Source organism: Pleurodeles waltl, chromosome 1_1 (assembly GCF_031143425.1).
Source record: "Pleurodeles waltl isolate 20211129_DDA chromosome 1_1, aPleWal1.hap1.20221129, whole genome shotgun sequence".
Taxonomy (NCBI): domain Eukaryota; kingdom Metazoa; phylum Chordata; class Amphibia; order Caudata; family Salamandridae; genus Pleurodeles; species Pleurodeles waltl.
This window is the reverse complement of record NC_090436.1, coordinates 168,102,864-168,122,756: the sequence shown is the minus strand read 5'-3', so window position 1 is coordinate 168,122,756 and position 19,893 is coordinate 168,102,864. Positions and strand designations below refer to the sequence as shown.

Genomic DNA, 19,893 nt, shown 5'->3' with positions numbered 1-19,893 from the left:
TTGAAGATACACTCTAAATTTTTCTTTACTTTTAAAGCTAAAGATAATGCCCAGTGATTCGGTGTCAATGTTAGATTTCATTATTTGCAGCGAAAATGCCACATACGCAGGATCCAGTACTAAAAGATGCTTTTCAAACTAGGATCTACCACAATCATGTGGTTATAATTTATTCCTTGCCTCATTTAAATAGTCTAAATTGTTTTCATCTTTAAATAATTTAGCTAGCATCCTTTCTAAAGGTTCCCAATAGGTCAAATATTATCACAAAATTAAAGGAACAATGTAAGCGAATGCAGGTTTTCTATTTCTAATTATAAGCAAGTTCTACACTAAGTGGATCCTAGTTGAAATTTTACACCTTTTAAGGGTAGTGCGAATTTCATCTAAAATCTTTATTTCTTACAAAAAATGTCTCATAAATAAGTTATTTTGCTTAGTCATTTGAATTGAATAAACTAAAAGGATATCTTAGGAAGATCAAGTGATCGCAAATGCTATTGAAAATTAAATGAGGACATTTTATCTTCTTGACAATTTAGATTATACTATCAGATGTCACCAAAATGTTCATGTTCTAATACAATACTGGAACCTATCATTATTGCAATTGCATTTTTGTCTCAAACTAACAGCTTTTATATTCTCTTTCAGGCTAATTGTGCCAGAAACAGTAATCTGTCAAACAATCAAATTCAAAACAGTGTATAGTGATGACGTTTTTGTTGTTGTTTATATTGTTATTGCTTTGACGCTTTTGCTCCGAACTTGAATATTCCCTGGGGCTGTGTTCCTTTGAGCAGCAAGGGCTACGTTGTAAAATAATGTCACTCAACATGTTCAGTGCCATCAAGCTGATGCCAAACAGAAAAATCACCTTCAAATTTAATTTTGAATTGACTCTCAGTACCTGTAACTTTATTCATTGTGCTATTTTTTAAAGGTGCAGGCACACAATGCTTTTTTATGGTAGTTTCACTTTGGCATTGCCAATTTCACAACGTTAATATGTCCACAAAATACTAATTTGTGAGTACACATTGAGGTTTAAGGTGAATACAGTGTCGTGTACACTAGTGCATAAAATACAGCAAGTCAGAAATGTAATACATTCCGTTTGTATGCGCATTCCCTAAATTCTCAAGAGGTACACGATTTACGCACTGTACAATATAGGCCTCACTTTTGGCTATGCAAAAAGAACACACACAAACATACCACATATTGGATACCACGAATAAATGTTTCAAACGACAGTAACTGCAGGCATATAAAGAAAGTTTTTTTTTTTTTTTTGTTAGGGTATCCTATATTGCATTACGAATTTTTTGACATTTAGATTGACTTTTCTCCATTGTATTTTTCAAATATACACGTTTATTTTATTGAAACTGAAATCACCATCTGTTTGATTTTCCCTCCGTTTCTTGGTGAAGTTTATGTGACCCAAATTGCATGGTCACATTTTAAAAACATGGTGTCATGAGATGAATGTTTGTCGGTGGATGCTTAGCTCTTGTCTTTTGAAGGATTTTTTTTTCATTACTTGCAGACGCTTGAGTTCTGGACTTTATGCTCCCAGTTGCCGAATCTCCTGCTTGAGCACCAGAGCATTCACACAAGTCAGTAGTGCACTAGAGGTAGAGTGTGGTGCCAGTTTCCAACAAACGGCCTCCTTCATTGGTGTAGGCTTTACACCGCGTAGTTAGGGCATACATAAACATCTAACGTCTTTAAATTCCTTTCCAAGTGATTTACAGGAAATTATGCCGAAGAATTGTTTGCTTCCTGTTTTAGCCAAAATGTGGTTTACATTATAGCATGCGCTGTGAAACTGCTGCAGTACTTCAGAGCCCAATGAAAGGGCGACTTCTTGCTGTGGACTCTTTCCCACAAGGCTGTTTTGTCCGTGCTTTGTGTACACGGCTTAAAACACAGAGAGCATTCTCTCACGGTGCGGTGTGCACTGCTTGGAGGAACGTAGACTGAGGGAGTCGTCGAACTGCCGAGCCCTCAGTTACAGCCCCAACCCTTGACATACGTGCACAGTGCAGTGGGCTCTCAGCTGATGCGGAGTAGCCTCCATTGCGAGAAGAGACTATAGGACTATTCCTGCCGAATCACAATGTGCGATGCAGACACGAGGCTCGAAAACTGTGGTACCAGCGTACGCCCATGGCCAGAAAACAGTAGATTTGACCATCCTTCATAATTGTTAGTTTAAAATTAGTTTTAATCTTGCAAATGTATGTGATGGCGCGTTCAGTTCTTGGCTAATGATGCTATCATCAACTTCTAACAAATATATCTGTGTGTCATGTGGCAGGGAAACCTAAATAAACTTTATGAAAATAAACACGAACTTTGAACAAGGTCGGTAGGCACCCTCCTAGTACATATTGATTTTGTTTCTATTGGTAGGCGCTTGCATTTAATTATTTACTTTACTTTAAGGTATTTGTGGTCACACTAGTGACTTAAATGCTCGTAGCAACATTTGTTATCATCTGTAGTCAACTCTACAGACACAGAAGAGGAGGCCTTGGTTAGAAGAGCAATGCCTTGAGCATCTTTATAAAGGGTAGGATGATAACGTATAATCCGAATTTAGAGCTACATTTTTATTCTTTAGAGAGCTACACTACACAACACACACTCATCTCACTTTAATTAGTGTAACCCTGACTTTATTACTAATGACTGAACATCCTAAAATTCACAAATTATGGTACATCACACTCGTAACACAAGCCCTTGTGTTTTTGATGGTGATGTCACGAGAACATGGTCATGCACTACATAGCTGAACAATGAGCTACGCACATTTGAACCATTTTAACTTGGTAGGAACTCTGCATGCTTTGAAATTACAGCATCATACGCCTATAATTACAACATGTGATGCTGCATGCATTTAGAGTGGCATGCAGAGACCTCAGTGTATACTGTACTCAAGAGGCAGTCCATAGTGGTACACTTCACTAGATTCAACAGTGTTGACGTTGAGTTGCGCGTTGGCTTAAGAAATAAGACTTTTACTCATTATATGAATATCATTTAGAAAAAAGCATTAGTGGTACTTTAACTAGTGGTTGTTCTGTTTTACTAGTTATTTTATATTGTGACGACCAAGTAGAAATCGGTAGCAACCTAATTCTTCCCTTTCCCCCAAAATACATTATTGTGTGTAGAAAGCTCACGTTGGTGTTTCCATTAAATTGTGATTCCCTTTGACTTGCCAGGGCAGTTTTTTTTAGTTGCATCATTGTGAGAAAAATGCAGGCCTGCTGGCCGCAGAGTCTGTTCTGTAAGTATTATGCAGCATTGCCAGTAGTAGTACTGTTTTTAGGTCTCACCTACAGACTGGTTTAGCTGTCTGGCGAGAGCAATTGGCCTCACCAGCATACACATATATACAGTTACATATACGGAAAGGGGCTTTTGTACAGTCCCTTTTACCCTTGGGTACTGTGGTTCAGGTGGACCTAGGCATGGCTAGTAGTGCCTTTTCTTTACTTCTTTCTCTCTTTCTTCCCCACTTGTCCCAGCCTCCTTACTGGGCTGGTGTCCCCCTTCCGTACTGCGTTAAAAAAACAATTGAGGACCCGCAGCTACAAAAGGCCGCTCACTTCTCTTATGCTCTCTCCCACACTTTATTTTTACTTTACGATTCTCTTATGGTAATTGACCATGTTGGGACACTAAAGGAAAACAAAGATGTCTGGTACGTTAGAGTACGTATGTGCTTGGTCAGCCATCTTGGTATAGTTTTCCTTACTGTTGTAAGTTCGCTGCCTGTGCTCATGCGTCACGAAACACCATTGTCCTTTTAATATTATTATTATTATTATTATTGTTTTCCTTTTTGCAGTGGTGTGGCAGTTCCAATGCTTGTTATAACTTTGCTTTTTGTGCAATTAAGTCCCAAAATATAATGCAGTAGAAGTGAAGAAAGACTGTGTTGTTTTTTTTAGCTCAAATCTATGAGCACTCTCAATTGTGTTTCATTGAACGATCTCCATTTAGCTTAAGCTTCGTCTATGAAGGAGAAATGCAAAATCTAGGAAGTTTGAAGTATTGTTAAAACGCCATTTCTCTTCTGTCAGTACAAGTGCCTTTGTCTTTCCCATTGTCATCTATCTTTCTTTTCCCTTTCCCTTGAGAATGGTTTCCGAATTACCCCTAAGGCAATTATATCATAATTAATGGAGACATATTTGAGAGCATACACAGAAACTATAGAATGTGCTTTTATATCTTAGCGCTTGTGTGGCCTAATTAAAAGTATGACACATCACTTAACTGGCAAAAGATGCGGCTAATAAATTGATTCCATACTGTCAGTAGATGTTCATGAAAAGTCACACATTTGTATGCTACTTCCTCCGTACCTAGTTCCTACTGCTTTCTGCAGAGATGGTACCCTGAGTGATTGCTGACCCAGGGTTTGACTAAGCATAGTGATCATGGATTTCTTCACTCATATCTTTAGCCATATGCCAAATTTTCAAGCACATATTAACTGTTGGCAACATAGTAGAAATAATATAGCTCAAAGAGCAAGTCACCAGGTTCGTGGCAACAGACAAACAATTATCACCTTTGTTCAGGGCAGATCCAATTAGCAATGTTGAACTTTCATCAGACCCTAACAAATTAAGGGCCCCACTTAGGGGTAAGTATTCTTTCCCTGAACCAGTTAGATATTGATTATGTCTGAAAGGATTATGGCTAGGTGTTCCTCTGACATAAACGTTTCAGCCAGAGCTCAACCTGTTTGTGTTAAATCTAGAAAGGTGGCAAACCAACCAGGGATGTAAAATTCCTATAGCCCGATGCCCAGGACATATTGCTTAATGTCAAGGACAACAAGATTTCAAATTTACTTTGTCCTTGGGACAAGTAGGCCCAACCCCCTGCAGCACACACCCTTTGGCTGCCAGTTTACAGTACCACATTATGGAGCAAGGAAGGGAATTCTCTGCAGTTGAGGTAACATTTGTGTCCATATGTTACTGCTGTTCGAACTTGTATTAAGGTTTATTAATGCAAAGCCTTCATTATTAGACTGAGCACTCTAAATAAATGTAATTTCGGACTGCACTACCGACCGTGGTTCCACTTAAAAAAAAAAAAACGTGTACAGGTTTCCAAAGTTTAAGCTATATATAATGGTCCCAGATGAAATGCATATACGTGCAGAAGCTTGAAAGCAGGATTGATGATTCTTTTCTTTAAAAATAAAATGTTCACTAAAAAATGCAACTAGAAAAAAAATGTTTTGCTAAGCTACTGTGAAAGTTTAGGTACCATTTCTTTGAAGCATCAGTTAGTAAAATGTATTGATGCATGCTACATTTCCAAAAATATTTATAATGGAAAATCAGTGTAACTAGTGTCAATAGATTATGGGAAACATGAAAATAAACAAGCATTGTCAAAGCCAATAGGTCCAACATTGGCAGTCAGTCGTTTGGTTTTGTCAATGTGTGTCTTGTTTTCATATGGCTTTTGTATAATTTTAGTGCTGTGGGATCTGCTTAGCCCTCACCATTGTAACAAATATTGGCAAAAAGCAAAAATGTTTTTGGTCTCAAAAAGCACACAATAACACAGTAGTTCCTGGCACTTAATACATTTACTTTGTGTGCTGATGCACTCCTTGTGAATGAGCAGATTGCTGTCACTCACAGTGAAACCAGATGATAGATGGATAGAGACCGAATCCTAATAAAAACAAAATGTCTTGATTTAAGCCAGACCTAATTAGTGGCCCAATTCTTAAAGAAAGTCACGAAAGTGCACCCATGGTATATGTCTTTGCATTAGGGCAGATTAACATACGTGATGAGCTCACAAGAATTTATAGAAGTAGATGAAGAAATTGTACTCCTAGAAAGTGTTTGTGAACTGTATTTTAGCATGAGCAAAAATGCATGTGTAGATTTACTAGTGAAATTCTGTTCAGCGTTTACAAGTTAACTTTCCCTCCAACCACTTTTTTCCCAACCACAGAAGAAGCTTTACTTCTGTCCTTGTCAATCCAATAGAATTACAACATTTTGTGTAGGTATTGTGTTGAAAGTAGGCCATTATGCAGTTGGTACTCTATTTCCTAGTTAGGTTTAGAGAGAACCTGGTGAACCAATGGAGCTTTTTTTTAATCTTGGATATCTACCCAGACCGTCAAATGCAGTCACGGTGTCCCCAGCTTTTGAATCTCGACTATCCAGATTACTAAGATGCCAAGGGAGTAGAATATTCACTACACTATTTAAGGGCCATAGACCTCATCCACAGATTGAAAACAAATAAGTGATGCCCGCTCATGGGGGTGCAGTTAGATGTCCCAAGGAAACACACATGCAGAAAATAAAAGATCAAGTGAAATATTTAGAAAAAAACAAAGCAGTTATCACCATTGATCTTGGGCGGTAGGTTCAGGTAAAGGATTATATGTAGAGTAGCTCCCATGTAACTAGAAGTGGATTGAGATGGGGAACCGGAGAAAACCACAATTTACCGCCTAGCAGGAAAAAGGGTATGCACCATGGAACAAAGATGCTTAGAAAGGTAGAAAATAATTAGAAATGGAAATAAAGGGAGTTTGTTATGCCCTGTTGTGATCCAAGAAGATGCACTGCAACATCACAACCCTCCCACAAGGTATAGTGATAAATTTCAATGCAAAATGCCATAAAATATTTTAATGACAAAGTGTCAGCGCTCCCAAAGTTCATACTCATTTAGTCAAATATTCAAGTAACTGCCTCTGTAGACACATGAGGACATATTGTAGAGTCATCTGTGTTCTCCCAGCATTTTATGGTAATTCTTAGGCATGGTCCACTTGAGCACCTGACATGTTCTCTTGTTCACCTCTTAGCTTCAAGGCTGTCCCAGCAATAGGGTCCCTGCTCACTAGAACCTCAACTCTCACAATGTGCACAGACAGGGTACATCTGGGTCCATATTACAAAGTGCAGCGCATTTTCTTGTGAGTGACTGCACCCGCCCACAAGGGGATGTCTGCGGGTACATAGGACCCCCATTCCTTCAGGATCTCTTTTCCCCCTCCAGAGGGCTGCCATCAGGGGCGCACTGACAGTGCACCTCATGACAGTTTCTTTGTCTCTGTGCACATGTCTATAATATGACACGGGTGCAAACAAAGGATTTCTTCATTTGCATGGGGCCATGCCTCCATGCAAATGAGGGAATACCTTCTAGTGATAGCACTGGTTCACATGTAGCACTAGCGCTATCTGACAAGCATCTGCTGCCCTTTCTGTAATAGCAAAGTGCCCCAGGGGTGTGCAAAGTGGGCACACTTGCCCATTGCACCCTGGGGCACTTTTCATTGTACGGCCCCAGCAGGGCAAGCATGATGCCAGATACCAAGTTGAACCTCAGGTGGCGAAACCATACTGAGCCTGAAACCTAGTGTGCAGGTGGAAGGAAAGTCTACGCTGTTTAGCAAGTCCCATAAGTTATCTCACTGGTATTCTGGGACTCTAGTATAGATGGGTAGATTGGGAACAACCGACATGAAGTGTCTGTAGCTTTATTCAACCCACAACCTTGCTCACTAGTCAGTCATCCAAGACCCTTTTGCATATATTCTTTTACAGCTATGCAGGTGACACCAGGAATTGGTCCAGTTGACATCCTCTGTTCCTCTGTGTTCTTCCTTTGCCCCTGCCTACTGGTCACCAAACAGTGGAGTCATTACGTTTCTGGTTGATCAGTGCTTGAAAAACAATGAATTTGCTGTTGGGCAACACTTGTCCATTCTCAAACAGAAAAATTATTTTTAGTTACTGCCTGAAATATTAAGTCTTTGTGCACTAAATGGCAAGTAACATATTTTGTTCTACTAACACGTGATACAGACATAAGCAAGAATTTACAAATCACAAATGTCTAGCAATTATTGTTGGACATATTAGTAGTACATTTGCGGTTTGTTTGGCCTCGGAATTTTTCCAGTATATAAAACCTGTTTGATGCAGGATTGTCAGTCATAGGATTTGAATTGATCACATCAATAGTGCACTACCCTTGCTATTTTCTAACAGTTAAATCCAACATTTCAATTTATGTAGTTGTGTATGTTTTCTATAGATATTGGACTGTCCTGATGCTTGGAAAATAAGCATGTAAGCATATATTTATCATAAAGGTGTTTGTAGCGCAATGTGTAGATTAGTTCAGTATCAACGCTTGCGGATATATTTTTCTTATAACACGTGAAATATAATTAAATGATTAGAATTTGCATACATTAAAAGGGACCTTTGTTCTGTTCATTCAGTTGGAAGCGTCCTTATTCTCATGGTCAGTTCACCACTTATTTGGGTCTCACTGAGCAGGCTACTTTAGATTTAATCAGCTGCAATAGACCATCTTTTAATTAAGGAAGTGAATCGAAAGTGTACATAATTTAAACTCTACAAATCAGTTTCCCGGTTCCCCATATCTTAGAGGCTCTGGTCATAGAATCTCATTTGACTTCCTAAATATATAGTCAAGGGGCCAGTATGAGATATGTTTGTGTGTGTGTGTGTATACATATACACACACACATACATGCTGAAAAAAACAAAGGTTACAGGGACATTATAGTTAGGTTCACATTTTACTGACACAAAACAATAGAAATTCAGTAGTTATAGTTATACTTATGTTAAACTAGAACATGTTGCGTAAAGTTACTTAACGGCATGAGCCAGTGGTTCCCAACCTGTAGTCCGGGGACCCCTGGGGGTCCGCAGAGCATCTTCAGGGGGTCTGCGACCGCTTAGCAAATTAATATTTACAAATTGGGTCCCCAGCTTCCAGTAATGACTCAGTAGGGGGGTCCCCGGATTCCAATAATGATGCAGTGGGGGTCCACAGAAGTCAAAAGGATGGGAACCACTGGCATGAGCTATAGTTTCTTCACATAAGTATAATTATACATAACTGCGGAGTTTCTATGATTTTGTGTGGGTAAAAGATGAACCTAACTATAACGTCCCTGTAACCTTTGTTTTTTCAGTGAATATCTATTTCATTTTAACATAAAGTAATATATAAATACTGTACGATAATGCAACCACCGCCACACAGCCTGAGGCCGTGCACAGTGGGGGTTGGCTGCAGGGCCTGACCTCCACCCCCCAACCACACGCTGCACACGGCCTTTGGATATGGTGTGTGAATGGCTGATTCCCCCCCATCGGGCTTGGGATCCATGGATCTGTTGTGGATTTACACTGGGGTCATGCTGTACGCGGCTGTGGATCCTTTGATTGTCCAAAAAAAGATAAAAGTTGGACTATTTGTTGCCCATGAGGGTTTTCCTAGAGGCCCCTTCATTTGTCTTATGAAGGGGCCTCTAAGTTCTGTTTAGTTCATAAATGCCCGTTTGGATTCCTGCTGTAACACCACTACCCCAAAGCTTCAGTTTCTATAAACCAAATTGCTGCCTTCAATGTCAGCATTCTTTTTCGGTGTTAGTTGTTAAGTTTGGCTGCTCCACCATTAGCAGTATACGGATTTTAGCTGCAGGAGCTGTTCATTGAAACTCTTACGCTGCGTCTACAATATCAACCCTCTCTTTGAAAGTTCAGAAAAACCTTGAAGACCAGACTTGTCTCTCCTCTCTTTCTTAATTGGTGATGATGCTGAAAGAACAACCTTTGATGTTGGTGCTGGTTTACGCTTTCAGTGCAGTGATATGTCCATTGGAGAGATTATGCTTTACAGATAATCAGGTAAAATAAATAAGCATGCAGTCTACATTGAAAGTACCATTTTTCTTCAGCGTTACGAAATACATATTTTCCTTCTTGATCGATGTTAGTTTTTCTCAGTATTGTTTCAGAAATTAATGATGGAGCGGGCCACACTGGGATTTCACGAAGGAATACAATTACATAGGTGAACTCTGAAGTGATATTACTAAAACTAAGTGCTCATATACTAGTTTTCTCTTTTGTGACAAAATGTAAACGGAATTTTAAAGAAGATATTACAATGTTGCATCCCAATACATATGTCAAAATTGAAGAATTGACAGAGGATTTGATATATATCACTTAGTTCCCAAGGTAGCGAGCAGCTCTTTTATATGGGGCACCGTACAACACCACAGACGCTCTGAATCTGCTCACCTCAAATGTCTGTTTTTCTAGCAGAGCTTTTAACCAAGAACTATATGTTTATAGGTCTGAAGCACAAAGTCTCTAGTGGTATTAGTGTGCTTAACGTGGAGTCAGAACAGTTTCATTGCAATTTAAACGGACAACATAACATCACCTAAAGTGAGGGTTTGTGTGGGTGTTGGTACTATCCCAACAGGGTGATTTAGTTACAGAAAAAAACGCAGTCATTGTAATTCTTACTAGATGGGAGAAAGGTTTGAAAACTCAACGGTAAGGGAAACTTCAGAGAAGTGTGTTGGTTTAGTTGCACCTGGAAAGGATGACTAGTTTTATAAGTGGCCTAGGAGGTTAACTGTAAAAAGTTCCTTCTCCAAAGTACTTTGCTGAAAAAGAACCTTTATTTGTTTCCAAAAAAAGTCAGTATTATGTAACGTCATTTATAATAGACAGTACTTTTTTTTTGTACAAATGCAAATCGAGAAGGACGAGGGAATGATATGTAATTTGCACACCAACTAGTTTGTGAATCAGGTACCACCTCCTTTGCAGTGTTGGTATCTGTTCAAGTGATCTGTATCTACAGTTATGGAAGCAAACCATTGATACATGCTATAGAGAATCCCCTTCACAAGTGTCATTTGGTATGAGTTAGTAAATCCATTAACTCAGTGCTTGAAATGGAAAAATAGAAGTGCAGGTACTCTATACCAGAGTACCTACTTGTTTCTGAGAAGTGCCGGTACTCTCCAATTAAAAGTATTAAGTTTTCCTTGAGAAGTGCAGGTACTCTCCCTCTCAAAATAAAAAAGTGGCAGTACTCAGTACCGGCCAGTACTGGCCCATTTAAAGCACTGAATTAACTGATTCGGTGAGTCATTCAATGATTTTCTGACTCACAAAGTTGGTATGCTACTTACCATAAGGCTATTTTGTTTTTGTGAACTCTCTCAATTAGTGAATGATAAGGTTGTGACTGCACATTGACTTGGTAGATCAGCCCCATAGAATTTTAAGGCAGAGTTTGATAGCACGGCCCACCCTTTAGCTCACTGACTGATTTCATATGACTCTTGATCTCACACTAGCAAACTTGTCCTAAAACGTTTACTTATCATTTTCAGCACCATTGATCACCAGGGGCCCTTTTACATATGGGGCGCACTTTCTGGTTTGTGCCACGGCGCACCTTTAAATAAGCGCACTGTGCGGTAACAGGGAAAGTGCGCCCTATTACAGTGAGTGCGCTGCCCCCAGGGTAGCTGCAAACTTGTGCTGCCCTGGGGGCAGCTCATTCAAGTAAAGTACGACGCGGCTGCTTCAAAGCTGCTTTGTGTTTCACTGTGTAGGTGCAATTTAAATAGGGTTTAGAGAAACCTTTGCAGGCGGGTGCAGTGAGTGACCGCACCTGCCTGCAAGGGAGTGTCAGGGGTACATAAGACCCCTTTCCCTCCTCCAGAGGGCTGCCATCAGGGGCTCACTGACAGTGACTATAATACAGCCCCTGGTATCTTTTTGGAATAGTTACTACTTTTTAATCTCTTATATTTGAGCTGGGATTGTTGGTTGTTTCGAGTCAGTACCCTTTTTTACTCAAGCAGGTCTCTCTTCTGTCACAGGAATGTGTTGTGAGGCAGTTCTATATTAAGATTTTACATACTTGAATTCTTTAAAGCCACACATCATTAGGGGAGAGGGGCAAATAAGGAGGCAAACTTCTTGCAAGTTTGGTGCCAACTGCTGCTTTTGCTTCCTTTGACCCGGAAATGAATAAAGCAAATGAACAATCTAGTGCAATATTTGACCTTTTCAGCCCCTTAGTTGAGCTGGTCCCGAAGACTGAAGGTGTTGCCCATTAATACATATCAGAAAGGTATATCAGAAATGTTAAGTAGTTTCATGTAGTAGTTGCACTTGAAGAAAAATAAATGAACACGGAAGATTCATAATTGTAATGTTTGTACACCAACATATATAATAACCAAAGTACAAATACTGTAAATATGTTTTGTATTAAATGCTTATTATTGATAGAATACTACAGTTTTGTAGACGTATCACATACAGCTACTGAAACAAAGTTAGCGCTCTACATGATGGCCAATTAGCAGCATTTTTAAAGAAATAATAGGTTAGACAGTTGAGGTAATGTTCAGTAAAAAAAAACTATCAGTTTACAACAAATTGCGTAGCACAGCCGTAAGAAGTGTGTGGACGGCTCATACAGCCCAGCAATTTAGCTGTCACGTATGGTAGAAATTCTGCTATCCTCTCTACTCGGACAAATTAGTTTAATAAGACGGCAATAGCGAGGATGCCATGTCTGTTTACCTGTCTCCAAAATGTTCACGCCTGGAAATGAAAATAAGGGCTCTAGTTGTACATGTCTAAGTAAAGCCAACATTTTTCCGGTTCAAAGAGAGCTGTTAAATGCTACACTTCTGGGATGGAAATGTAAAGGAGAGTATAAATGTATGGCAGTCGCACACCTGTGTATCAGTGCCAAGGCATGCTGTGCTAACACGTAGTAGAGTTAGCATAGTAATATGTCCTTTTTAGACCTCACCTTCTAGACCGCTCAAATTGTCTGGTTGTAAAAGACCTTTTGTTGGCTTACCAAAACTTACAGTAGGCTTACAGCCTGTCTTTTGCTTTGTCACTCTTGTTTGCTTGCGTCTAATTTGTTGACTTACACACTATATCAGCGAGCATGTGTTTTACAGCTCTCTCCCTCGTGTGCTTCTCCCTTTGCCTTCATATTGCTGTCTCTCTCCTGTGCTGATTTTCACCTCCTCTCCCCACTCAGTTTAATTTTTTTATTCCTCCTCCACATCCTCCCTTGTGCCTCTTCCGACCCCAAACACATTTTTTTAAATATATATTTTTTGCATGCCTACGTAGCTAAAAAAACCTTTCACACTTCTCCAATTTTTTGTATTCGTCATTCAATCTCAGATTGATAAATATAACAATGATGCTTGCATTTGCTTTCATGATGATACATGTGCATGCATGCGTCATCACTTGTGTATATTTACAAATTGATGCAGCCTTCTCTAGCTGCCAAAGCAAATAGGTCACAAAGGCGAGACTTGCTGGCTTTGCCAGTGCTTGTTAAGTTTGAATGAGCCTACACACATCACTGCAGATTGTAACATAGCGCACACAAGGTCTAATCATAATGTTGGAAATGGTTCAAATATGTGCTTGAGGTAAGACTATGTTATAGCATAAGTGATCTTGCTCTGTATGGCTGATGGTTGCATGGTTGGGTGCTAAAGGGAACTCAAGGCATATTACAAGTGGTGTGTTGGCAACAGATTTGCTGTCAGTTGCATTATCAAAAGAGATGTACGAATTATATTTGAAATGTTTGCTAAACGTGTAGCCTTCCATTGGGTGTGTGTGCAAGTTTGTGCAAAGGGAATCAGTTGGCGACCACCCTGATTGGAAGAAGTGAATGCTATGATGATACGTAACCAAGAACCATGTCATATAGCTGCAGTAAAAGGGTACTGTTGAAATAAACATGTAGCTAGAGGCTTAGGGTATTGTAAATGTCCCAAATGACTGCCAAAGTGGCATTATAGGACCATAATACAAATTACCTCTAATATGTTTTTATAATACATATTTACTTTGGGATATCTAGCTTGAGAAACAGGGTAGTGATTATTAAAAAAATGTGAGGTGAAATACTGGAGTATACTGATTGTCTGCAGTACAAAAAGAAGAGAATAAAACTTTGTAACATTTTGAGAAAGCCACCTTTGCATTGTTACAAAATTGTAGACATGAGACTCTGTTGAAGATGTTCCCTTTATGGTGCCGCCACCAATAGGCACTGATTTCAATTAGAATGTCTAGGTTTTGGTTACCTTTCACGAGTATTTTATTAAATTAAACAGTGGACAATGATTAGGGCCAGTGGAATCAAGTGATTCAGTGGCTCTTACATTTTCTGCATAATTATGAATTTTCCATGCTTGTCACTTATTTTTCCGCACAGTTTACAAATTGCAACACAACATAATTCTAGTTCAGATGAATCAAAATTACAGTGCCAGAGAGCATACTGCAAAGTTATACGTAATTTGTTTTTTTCTTGCAGCATAATTTAAAATATCTCTGCCACACAACTTTGTCCTCCTTTGCCAGTTAGTATTATGGCGCTGAACTTAATATTGCTCCGAAAATAGTAAACATCTGCAGAGTGATTTGTGGGGAGGCTTTTATTATGATAATGACATCCATATTTTACAGGGGCCTGTGGAATATTCTTTATTTTTCACGGGTTCCTGTGAAATACGTTTTTTTATGTGGGTATTGACCATGACTTACAAGCAATGGAGCCTAAAGCATGCCCTGATTCCCAACCCCTTGCTAAAAAATTACAAGTGTCAAAAAATGTTGCAAATATATATTCATTAAAAAGAACAATAGATAAAGTGGAGTTATATACATGTCTTCTAATAAAGTTTTAAACCAAAGGAAACACTGAAATTTGTCAGTTATACGTAAATGACAAAATATAACTTGCACCGCAGTAGATTTCATTTGTCATCAGTAATGTAATATATGATGGCATAGCAGTGAAATTTATACTTAGGTCATTTATGTGTAACTGGTGAATTTCAGTGTTTTTTGGTTTTAAAACTGCTTTGTTTTACTATTAGCAGGCCTAGGTATAACTGTCGTTAACCTTTAACATAAGTCGAAATTTTACTAACTTGCTTGTGTATAATTCCGCTTTATCCTTTTTTCCACTAAATGTCTTTATATATATTTTTTAACATAAAGTAATATCTTATGAAATGTCTGTGACCAAAAGCCCCCTCTACACCCACAAACTGCTCCCAACCCCTGTCCCTCCTTGTGCACAGCCTTTGGCCAGGCCCTGCACCCAACTCCACGCAGAAAGGCAACACCACCAAGAGCTCCAACTGGCCACAGACCCCACCTCATATTTTCTGTTTTTTGGGTCCAAGGCTCTAAGAGCCTGTGCCCGACCCTAGCCTTGAAAATGTTTGGCACATAAGTTGTTCAACAACTGCCATATAAAACTATGATAAAGTCTCAACAAAATTCAAAAACATGTATTTCTTTAACATGTGGAAGCATTTCCTCCTAACATTTCAGATTATATCACTGTACTGAATGGGATTTTCAATAGTGATAGTTTTTAAACATGGACTTAAAGGCATCACACAATTTGGTCAAGCACAAATGCTGGTATGCATTCCAAAATTTCTAATTTCAAATCATGCAATTCAGCCACCATATGGGATCTCTTTCTTCCCTTCACATGTTAATGCTTTGTCTTTAATTTCTAGAGCACAAGAATAGAGCTTGGGTGGCAGGCTTGGCTTGAGGACCAAGAGGATCTCAAGCTGCCAGAGCCAGGCATCTAGCTCGAGCCTTCAGTGGCTCACCCACCACCTCTATGAAAGATTGCGTATGCGGGCAAAGTCTAGGAAGACAGTTTATTTGAATAGTATTGCTAACAAACTTGTGCTTGATCTCAATGTTTTCTATTTAGAAAACCCATGCTTTTCTGACATTGTTCAAACTAAAGACAGAGAAGGAAAACTTCCCATTTCTCAGGTGGTTGCATTGTACTTGCAGCTTCAAGGCAAGATGACCTTGCTGTGAACAGTCTTGTTGAGGAAAGACGAAAAGGAACCATTCGATTCTAAATGCTTCTGCAAAGGGGCATTGTTTGCAGGAAAGCCGGAACTAATCATGAGTGACCCATCTTGCTTTATTATACAGTCTTAGCAATAAAGTGACACAAGACACCAGTGCAGAGACGGAGGTTAGACATCTGAACTGGTTGTTGTGGGGAGATGGTGAATGGTTGAATTCTGATTACTGACTTGCATTAGAGCATAAGGTATGCTTGGAAACTATACTTGGCTTGACATAGTAAACATTAATCATTTAGGTTGTATGACTGAAATCCTCATTGTCACACCGAATAGGGAAGAAAGTATCAGGTTAGGAATGTGTAATTGGAGCTTTTTTAACCTTCACCCTACTTTTCATATTATCTGCTTAGTTGTTTAAAATAGTCATGAACATTCTGTATATGCATGTACCCAAGAAATAAATAATACTCATATATGCATTCTGTATGCACTCTGGTTTGGGGGGCAAGGGTGGCAAGTAAGCGTGGAGCTTTACTTTAACATCTCTTGCAGATAAGAGTTCTCTGACAAGCATGTCTGACTCTTAACGCTCCCTATCTAACAGGGCATTACTAGTCAGAGAAGCAGTGATAAATACCTGCCAGTTCACCTTTTCTCTGAAAGAGCAAGTTACTCAACTTCTGAAAATAGAGACTTTCTAACTACAGATTCCTCACCTTTTTGAATGCCTCCAGGCAACAGACTGGATCTGAAAAGCTTTACATAGCAAAAGGTGTCAGTTTGTTTCTGTACTCAGTCCGTGCCTACAGACGTGGAATCATAAGAAACTATCGCTGAAACAGTATTCAGAATTACAGTACTAGAATCGTATTACCTATTGTTTGTTATGAGACCTCTCCATGGGGGGAAGGGTTGGTGGAGTGATTAGGTCAGGAATCTGCAGTTAGAGAAAGCCTCTACCAGAACAAATTACTGATGGTAGTAACCTCTTATTCAAATAGAGACTTCTAACAGCAAATCCCTCACCTTTTGAATAGATACCAAAGCAGTACCTCCCAGGTGGTTGGTCGGTGAAATGGCTCAGACCAGGAAAACCTGCTGGCCCAATGGCCAAAATTCCCATTCCACTAGACATGGTTATCTGCTTGGCGGTACGCCTACATAGCAGTTTGACAGAGGTTGAAGGCTGCCACACCTCACACTGGTGTCCTAGGTGCAGACTTTGCTCTGGTAGCGTGAGCACGCATGCGCTCTGGGGCTGCTTTCTTGCCAGTCCATAACAGATCTTGATATATGGGACAATCTGTCTGGAGATGATCCTCTTCTGTACCGCTTCTCCCAAGAAACCATTGAAAAGCTGGTCATCCTGTCAGTCCTCTCAGTATAAAAAAAAAGGGCCACATTAGGAATGGTTCTTCCGGCTTGGAAGGATGATGTGGTGCATGAAAGTAAGACAAAGTAATGGACTGTCTTACATAAGGCAGCAGAGACCCTTGATCTTATGCTGCCCATAAAGAAGGTCAAAACTACTCTGTTAACAGAGGTTTTGAACCCGGCTTGTTCTTCACAAAAGCCTTCATTACCTTTCAGAGAGGCATTACCAGGTGTGTTTATGGGCACCTGAGCGAAAACCAGGATCTTGCCAACCAGTTAAACCACAGAGCACTAGAAGGCACTGTTGGCACCTCAATTCTACACTATATTGCAGCTTTACATTCATAATATCTATAATCATTTTTTCCACTGCAATTGTTTTTTTAAATACTTTTGTTATAGAAACATGCAAGAATACTGGTAATTATGTAGGAGGAGTGAGGGTTGACATCATGCAAAATAAGATTTTGTGGGTAAATTCCAATTTCATTCCAGAGCTTGTTAGTTATTTTGTGAAAGGGACATCGCTAAACCATTCATGAGCTATAATCATGCACTTAATTGTGTGAGTGAAAACATTATGCCACATCATGAAATTGAGATTTTGTCAGGTAAAAACTGTATTGCGGAATCACAGGAGCAACACAAAGGAACAGACTGTCAGTGGTGGTTGTTTGTATCACACGTAATTTTGCGCTACCTTTGTAACGCAGTCCAAAATGCATCCTTGAATTCAAACTGAATGCAAATTAAATGCAAGCATGCATTTCACACTAACAATGTTACTTAAATTAGGAAGTAAAGGGCAAATTATGCAGCACTTTTCCTAATATTACATTCATTCATTTGAGCTAAAAACATTTTTTGTGAGGTCTCCACATCAGGCAAAGTATGTGTAATATTATGTGATATACGTGGTACATTCATAATTATTTGGTACGGGCTGTAGTCACAGGTGCTCACAATTATCCAATGTTTTAGCAACAATTGAGTCATGAAAGGTAAGCCTAAACATTCTGATTCCATTTACTGTTAGCTTCACTTTGAAGAAAATATTTTTTTCAGGCTAACAACCGCAAAATAAACATGCAGTATAAAAAATACATACGGGTAACATACACAGTATACATGATTCAGAGTCTACATAAAAGAGCTTTTTGTTTTGCTAATAACTTCGGAGCTGGTTGATGAATCTTCACAAAAGTTTCCCAAAAAAAGTTCTTCCACCTCAGCTCCTGGAACGTTTTGTGGTGATCAGTCAAGCAGGGGACTGAGTAAAAAGGGGGGAGGTCCCAAAACACGTATTCCCCAGGCAATTTCCACAGGGAAAATTAGACAATGATACAGAAAAACATCTGAACAGAATTACACCAACTTTGGCAGAAAGCTATATATTCATCCAGTAACTGTGCTTTTTGTGATTTGATGTAAATCTGTGCTGCTGTTTTAGAGAAATAAAAGTTAAAAAAATAGTGATATCTGTTGTCATGCGAGTCCCATGGGGAAATAAAATAAAAACAAAACTGATTGGCTGACTCTTGTTGAGACTTTATCATAGTTTTATATGGCAGTTGTTGAACAACTTATGTGCCAAACATTTTCAAGGCTCGGCTTGGCTCAGGCACAGGCTCTTTGAGCCAATCCACAACCTTGCCTCGGCTTAGGGTCAGCTCACCTTGTTAATTTATTGGGTCGCCCACCTTTTGTCTCTGATATTCAATGCAGTCATGTTTACATGTTTTCAACCCTGTAACATGCATTTTATTATAAAAAGCCCTACCACATATGACGTCACGCAGTACCTTAACTCGGCTAATGAAAGCCAGAGAGCCCATGGCTTCATAGTTACACTGTTTATTTAAGTTCCATGTTCAACTCATAATGTAGATGGTGGTGTATGCAGCTCATAGCATTGTTAAATGGATTATACAACAGCTTGAGATATACCTAATATGAATCACAGACAAATGACAATTGTATTGTTAGATACAACTTCATGTGACAATGAGCAAAATACCCCAACTTGGGTAAAATTTATAGAATTGGACAAAGGAGGGAGGTTCATGGTCAATCATTTAAAGTATTGTCTGAGGCACCATCGAAGTCACTAATTATGGGTAGTTGTCTAAACAACAGTCAAGTGGCAGTGTAAATCTTTCGCTTGTCTTGGCTTAGAGATTGAGTCTAGCCTGGAGGTGTCCTATTCTGCTAGGATGGCTCGGTGGGATAGAATGATCTTCACTTGTTGCTGTTATCCCCCCAAGAGCAGTAAGCTGTTGACAGTATCTAAGAAATACGTGTTTAGAGATAAGGTTATTGGGTGCTCCCCTTTTCCTGTGCCATGAAAGCCTATTCCTATGCCGTGAATGAAGTGATGCTTTTCCTAGTTAGCACCTAAGCAGAAGTTATACAATGTCTGATCAACAATCTTATATATATTAAGCAGTTGCTGTGGGTCACTTCCCCTGGTAAAATGTAAATACCTTATAGTGGAAGCTGGTGAACCCTAGTATCCAGGCATTAACTAATTTCTATTTTTCTCTTGCGCTGGTGCATTAGTCTAAAACTTACGTTGATGGTTTTTAATAAATACATTTTTGCCAGAGGTTTGTCTAAATGTAGACAACATCGGTGGAATAGTCCTTCTGTGGAAATCCCACGTCTCAAACTGAAAAGGCGTCTGATCCACACTGAGCCAGCTATCTGAAGGCAGTCACTGTTAAACA

General features: G+C 39.3%; 1 protein-coding gene across 31 annotated transcripts in view; it reads left to right on the top strand.

Moving 5' to 3' along the window:
• The window catches only part of TCF4 (transcription factor 4), a 630,514-nt gene that overhangs the window by 449,827 nt on the left and 160,794 nt on the right, over positions 1–19,893 (top strand). The window lies entirely within an intron of this gene.